This window comes from Colobus angolensis, unplaced genomic scaffold (assembly GCF_000951035.1).
Source record: "Colobus angolensis palliatus isolate OR3802 unplaced genomic scaffold, Cang.pa_1.0 Scaffold354, whole genome shotgun sequence".
NCBI lineage: Eukaryota > Metazoa > Chordata > Mammalia > Primates > Cercopithecidae > Colobus > Colobus angolensis.
The window spans coordinates 255,766-262,872 of record NW_012116866.1 but is presented as its reverse complement, the minus strand read 5'-3'; positions in this window follow the sequence as shown (position 1 = coordinate 262,872).

Sequence of the window (7,107 nt, the reverse complement as noted above, 5' to 3'; positions counted from 1 at the left end):
GCTGGTCGGGTCGCAACAGCTGACCAGCACCGATTGTCCGGCACTCACTAGTGAGATGACCCCAGTACCTCAGTTCAAAATGCAGAAATCACCGTTCTCCTTTGTCCTTCGCGCTGGGAGTTGGAGACTGCAGCTGTTCCTATTTGGCCATCTTGCTCCACCGATATCTGTATTTTAACGGAGAACTCCTGGAAACAAAATGCTTTAACAGAGAGGAATGAATTTATAATGGCAGAATCTCAGACACTGTGACAGGTTGTCAAGGGAGATATATTTAGGCTGGGCCGGGAAACATCTTAGCCCTCCTCAGACCTCAAAAGAAATTTTTAACTTTGTGAGAGGAATCCACACATCACAAAGCAATTTCACTGATAGCTTCTTTCTAGATTTTGTCATGGGATATTTGATATTTTGCCACAGGCCTCAATGAGCTCCTGAACGTCCCCTCGTGGATTGTCTAGAAAGCATGTGTCCAACTGCTGAGTCAAAAGAAGGGTTTAACTCTGAGGGTTACATCCACACATCACAAAACAGTTTCACAGATAGCTTCTTTCTAGTTTTTATCTGGAGATATTCGGGTTTTTTCCCCATAGGCCTCAATGGGCTCCCAAATATCCCTTTGCAGATCCTTAAAAAAGAGTATTTCCAACCTGCCAGAACAAAGGAAAGGTTTAACTCAGTGAGATGAATGCTAACAACAAAAAGGAGTTTCACGGATAACTTCTTTTTACTTTTTGTCTCTGGAGTATCAGTTTTTATTATAGGCCTTAATGGGCTCCCAAATGTCCCTTTGCAGATTCTACAGAGAGAGTTTCCAACCTGTTGGATCAAAAGAAATTTTTAAATCTGTGACATGAATCCACACATCACACAGCAGTTTCACAGATAGATTTTCTCTAGTTTTTCTTTAGATATTCAATTAATCCCCACAGGCCTCAATGGGCTCCCAAATGTCCCTTTGCAGATACTGCTAGAAGAGCATTATCAACCTGCTGTATCAAAAGAAAGGTTTAACTCAGTGAGATGAATTTACCCATCACAAAGCAGGTACACAGAGAGCTTCTTTCTACTTCTATCTGGGAAAATCAGTTTTTCCCCATAGGCCCCATTGGACTCCAAAGTGTCCCTTCTCAGATTTTCCTAAAAGACTTTTGCCACCTGCTGAATGAAAAGAAATTTTTAACTCTGTGAGGCATATCCACACCTCACAAAGCAGTTTCACAGATAGCTTCTTTCTAGTTTTATCTGGGGTATTCAATTTTTCCCCAAAGGCCTAAAAGGCTCCCAAATGTCCCTTTGAATATTCTCCAAAAAGTGTGTGTCCAACCTGCTGGATCAAAAGAGTGGTTTAACTCTGTAAGATGAATTCATACAATGAAAAGCAGTTTCTCAGATAAGTTGTTTCTATTTTTTATCTGGGGATATTCAGTTTTTCCCGGTATGCCTCAATGGACTGCCAAATGCCCCTTTGAAGATTTTCACAAAGAGTATTATCAGCTTGATGAATGAAAGGAAATGTTTAACTCTGTGAGATCCATCCACACATCACAAAGCAGTTTCACAGATTGCTTCTTTTTGTTTTTATCTGGGATATTCAGGTTTTCCCAATAGGCCTCAATGCATTCCCAAATGTCCCTTTGCAGATTCTACAAGAGAGGGTTTCCAATCTCCTCAAGCAATAGAAATATTTAGCTATGTGAGACGAATCCATACATCACAAAGCACTTTCACAGATTGCTTCTTTCTAGTTTTTATCTGGGAGTATTCATTTTCTTCCCATAAACCTCAATGGGCTCCCATATTACTCTTTGCAGATTCACCAAAAAGAATGTTACCAATCCGCTTAATCAAAAGAAAAGTTTAGATCTTTGAGATGAAGCCACACGTTACAAAGCAGTTTCACAGATAGCTTCTTTCTAGTTTTTCTATGGGGGTACTCTGTTATTCTCCATAGACCTCAAAGGGATCCCAAATGTTCCCTCACAGGTTCTCTTAAAAACAGTGTTTTCAACCTAATGAATTAAAAGAAAAGTTTATATCTGTGTAATGAATCCAAACATCACAAATTGTTTCACAGATAGCTTCTTTCTCATTTTTATCTCGGGATATTCAGTCATTCCCCGTAGACCTTATTGGGATCACAAATGTCCGTTCTCAGGTTATCTAAAAATAGTGTTTCCATCCTACTGAATCAAAAGAAAGGTTTAACTCTGTTTGATGAACACACACACCACAAAGATGTTTCACACAGAGCTTCCATAGGCCTCAGTGGGCTCCAAAATATCACTCGGGAGATTATCCAAAAAGAGTGTTTCCAACCTCCTAGATCAAAAGAAATATTCAATTCTGTGAGATTAATCCACTAAATACAGAGCAGTTTTACAGATAGATTCTTTCCAGATTTTTTCTGGGGATATTTGCTTTTTTTTCCATGGGCCTCAATGAGCTCCCAAAGGTCCTTTGTGGACTATCTAAAAAGAGTGTTTCCAAACTGCTGAATCAAAAGAAAGGTTTACATCTGAGAAATGAATTAACATATCAAAAAGCAGTTTCACATATAGCTTTTCTTAGTTTTTATCTTAAGGTACTCATTGTTTTCCCATCGGCCCCTATGGTCTCCCAAATGTTCTTTTGCAGATTCTAAAAAAGTGTGTTTCAAACTGCTGGATCAAAAAAAATGTTTAATTCTGTGAGATGAATCCACATATCACAAAGCAGTTTGACAGGTAGCTTCTTTCTAGTGTTTTCTGGGGATATTCAATTTTCACTTGTAGGCTTCAATAGGCTTCAAAATGTCCCTTCACATCTTCTTTGACAAAAGTTTTCCAACCTCATGAATCAAAAGAAAGATTTAACTCCATTAGATGAATCCACTCATCAGAAAGCAGTTTTGCAGATAGCTACTTTCTTGTTTTTATCTGAGGATATTCAGGCTTACCCCATAGGCCTCAACGGGCTTCTAAATGTCCCTTCTCGGTTTCTCCACAAATAGTGTTTCCAACATGCTGAATTGAAAGAACAGTTCAACAGCGTGAGATGCATCCATACATCACAAAACAGTTTTGCAGATAGCTTCTGTCTAGTTTTTATCTGGGGATATTCTGTTTCTTCCCATAGGCCTCAATGGGCTCCTAAATGTCCCTTTGAAGATTTTTTTTAAAAGAGTGTTCGGAACCTGCTGGATCAAAAGAAAGGTATAACTCTGTGAGATGAATGCAAACAACACAAAGCATTTTCACAGATAGTTTCTCTTTAGCTTTTCTCTGGGGATTATCAGTTTTTACTTATAAGCCTTAATGTTCTCCCAAATGTCTTTTCACAGATTCTGCAAAAAGAATTGAGGGCCTTAATGGATTCCCAAATGTCTTTTCACAGTTTCTACAAAAAGAAAGTTTCTCACATGCCAGATCAAAAGAAATGTTTAAATCTTTGAGATGAATCCACACATCACAAAGCATTTTCACAGATAGCTTCTTTCTAGTTTTCTCTTGGGATTTTTGATTTATCCTAATAGGCCTCAATGGGCTCCAAAATATACCTTCACAGATTCACCAAGAAGAGCATTTGCAACCTGCTGAGTCAAAGAAAATGTTAAATTCTGTGAGATGAATCCACACATCACAAAGCAATTTCACAGATAGCTTATTTGTAGTTTTTATGTGGGGATATTCAGTTTTTCCACAAAGGCCTCAATGGACTCCCAAATGTCCCTATGCAGATCCTCCAAAAACAGTGTTGCAAATCTACTGTGTCAAAAGAAAGCTTTAACTCTTGGAGATGAATCCACACATCACAAAGCAGTTTCACACATACCTTCTTTCTAATTTTTATCTGGGGATGTTCTCTTTTTCTCCCATAGTCCTCAATGCACTCCGAAATGTCCCTTCACAGATACTCCAAAAAGAATGTTTCCAACCTGTTGAATAGAAAAAAACATTTAAATCTGGGGGATGAATCCACACATTGGAAAGAAGTTTCACAGATAGTTTCTTTGTAGTTTTTTTTCTGAGGATACTTGGTTTTTCCCCTTAGGCCATAATGGACTTGAAAGTGTCTTTTTACAGATTCTTTAAAAAACGTGTTTTCAACTGACTGAGTCAAAGGAAATGTTAAACTCTGTGAGATGAATGCACACATTATAAAGCAGGTTCACCGATAGTTTCTCTCTAGTTTTTATCTGGGGTTATTCGTTTTTTATCCATAGGCCTCAAAGGACTCCCAAATGTCCCTTCACAGATACTCCAAAAAGAGTGTTTACAACCTGCTGAACCAAAAGAAAGGTTTAACTGAGTGAGATGAATTCACCCATCCAAAGCAGTTTCACAGATAGCTTCTTTCAAGTTTTTATCTATGGATATTCAGTGTTTCCCTGTAGACCTCAAAGGGCTCCAAAATGACCCTCTACAGATTCTCCAAAAAGACTGTTTCCAACCTCCTGAATCAAATGAAAGGCTTAGTTCTGTGAGATAAATCCACACATTGCAAAGCAGTTTCACATATAGCTTCCTTCTAGTTTTTATCATGGGATATTCAATTTATTCCCATAGGTTTCAATAGACTCCCAAAAGTCCCTTCGCAGACTCTCCAAGAAGAGGGCTTCCAACCTGCTGAATTAAAAAAAAAGTTTTTACTCTATAAGATGAATCCATACATCACAAAGTAGTTACAGAAAGAGCTTCTTCCTACTTTTTACCTGGGGATAATCAGTTTTTCCCCATAGGCCTCAATATGCTTCAAAATATCCCTTCACAGATTCTCAAAGAAGAGTTTTTCCATCCTGATGAATTAAAAGAAATGTTTAACTCTGAGATGTATCCACACTTTATGAAGCAGTTTCACAAAGGCTTCTTTCTCGTTTATCTCTGGGATATTCTGTTTTTCCCCATAGGTCTCAAAGGTATCCCAAATGTCCCTTTGCATGCTCTCCAAAAAGAAGGTGTCCAACCTGCTGGACTGAAAGAAATGTTTAACTCTGTGACATGAATCCATACAACAAAAAGCAGTTTCACAGATAGCTTCTTTCTAGTTTTTATCTGGTGATATTTGTTTTTTCCCTATATGTCTCAATCGACTCCTGAATGCCCCTGTACAGATTTTCCTAAAAGAGTATTTCCAGTCTTCTGAATGAAAAGAAATGTTTAACTCTGTGAGATGCATCCACAAATCACCAAGTAGTTTCATAGATAGCTTCTCTCTAGGTTTCATCTTGGGATATTCTGTTTTTACTTATAGACCTCTATTGGCTCCCAAATGTCCAATTGCAGATTCTACTAAATAGTGTTTTTAACTATGTGAGATGAATCCACACAACACAAAGCACTTTCACAGATAGATTCTCCCTAATTTTTCATCTGAGGATATTCGGTTTTTTGCCATAGAACTCAATGGGATTCCAAATGTAATTTTGCACATTTTCCAATTAAAGTGTTTCCACCTGCATAATCCAAAGAAAGGTTTAACTCTGCGAACTGAAATCACAAATCACAATGAAGTTTCATAGATAGCTTCTTTCTAGCTTTTATCTGAGGATATTCGCTGTCTTTCCATAGCCCTCAATGGTCTCCCAGATGTACCTTTGCAGATTCTCCAAAAAGAGTGTTTCCAACCTGCTCAATCAAAAAAAGTTTTAACTCTGTAAGATGAATCCACACCTCACAAAGCAGGCACTCAGATAACTTCTTTCTAGTTTTTATTTGGGATATTCTGTTTTTCCCCATTGGCGTCAATGGGTTCTGAAATGTACCTGCCCAGATTCTCCAAAAAAGGGTGTTTTTAACCTGCTCAATCAAAAGAAAAGTTTGATTCTAGAGATGCATCCACACATGATGAAACAGTTTCACAGATAGATTATTTCTAGTATTTATCTGGGGATATTATTTTTTCCCCCCATAGGCCTCAATGGGCTCCAAAATGTCCCTTCACAGATTCTTAAAAAGAGTGTTTCCAACCTGCTGAATCAAAAGAAATGTTTAACTCTGCGAGATGAATCCACACATCACAAAGCACTTTCACAGATAGCTTCTTTCTAGTTCTTACCTGGGAATATTCAGTTTTTTCCCACAAACCTCAAAGGACTCCCAAATGTCTCTTTGCAGATTCTCCAAAAAGAGTGTTACTTACCTGCTTAAACAAAAGAAAGGTTTAACTTCTTGAGATGAAGCCACACAACACAAAGCAGTTTCACAGATAGGTTCTTTCTTGTTTATCTCTGGGGGTATTATGTTATTCCCCATAGACATCAATGGGATCCAGAATGTCCCTTGACAGTTTCTACAAAAAGGGGGTTTTAAACCTGCTGAATCAAAAGAAATGTTTAATTCTGTGAGATTAATCGACACATCACAAAGCATTTTCACAAATAGCTTCCTTCTACTTTTTATCTTGGGATATTCGGTTTTCACTTATGGGCATTAATGGGCTTCCAAATGTCCCTTTGCAGCTTCTCCAACAAAAGTGTTTCCAGCCTGCTGAATCAAAAGAAAGGCTTCACTCTGTGAGATGAATCCACCCATCACAAAGCAGTTTCACAGATAGCTTCGTTCTAGTTTGTATCTGGGGATATGTTTTTCCCCATAGATCTCAATGGGCTTTCAAATGTCTCCTCTCAGATACTCCAAAAAGAGTGTTTCCAACCTGCTAAATCAAAAGAACATTTTAACTGTGTGAGATGAATCCACACATCACAAAGAAGTTTCACAGATAGGTTCTTCCAAGTTTTTCTCTAGGGATAGTCAGTTTTTCCCCATAGACCACAAAGGGCACCAAAATGTCCCTCTGCAGATACTCCCAAAAGAGTGTTTCAAACCTGCTGAATCAAAAGAAATTTTTTTTTTATGTTTTTTTTTTTATTATACTTTAAGTTCTAGGGTACATGTGCAGAACGTGCAGGTTTGTTACATATGTATACTTGTGCAATGTTGGTGTGCTGCACCCATCAACTCTTCAGCACCCATCAATTCATCATTTATATCAGGTATAACTCCCCAATGCAATCCCTCCCGCCTCCCTCCTCCCCATGATAAGCCCAGTGTGTGATGTTCCCCTTCCCGAGTCCAAGTGATCTCATTGTTCAGTTCCCACCTATGAGTGAGAACATGCGGTGTTTGG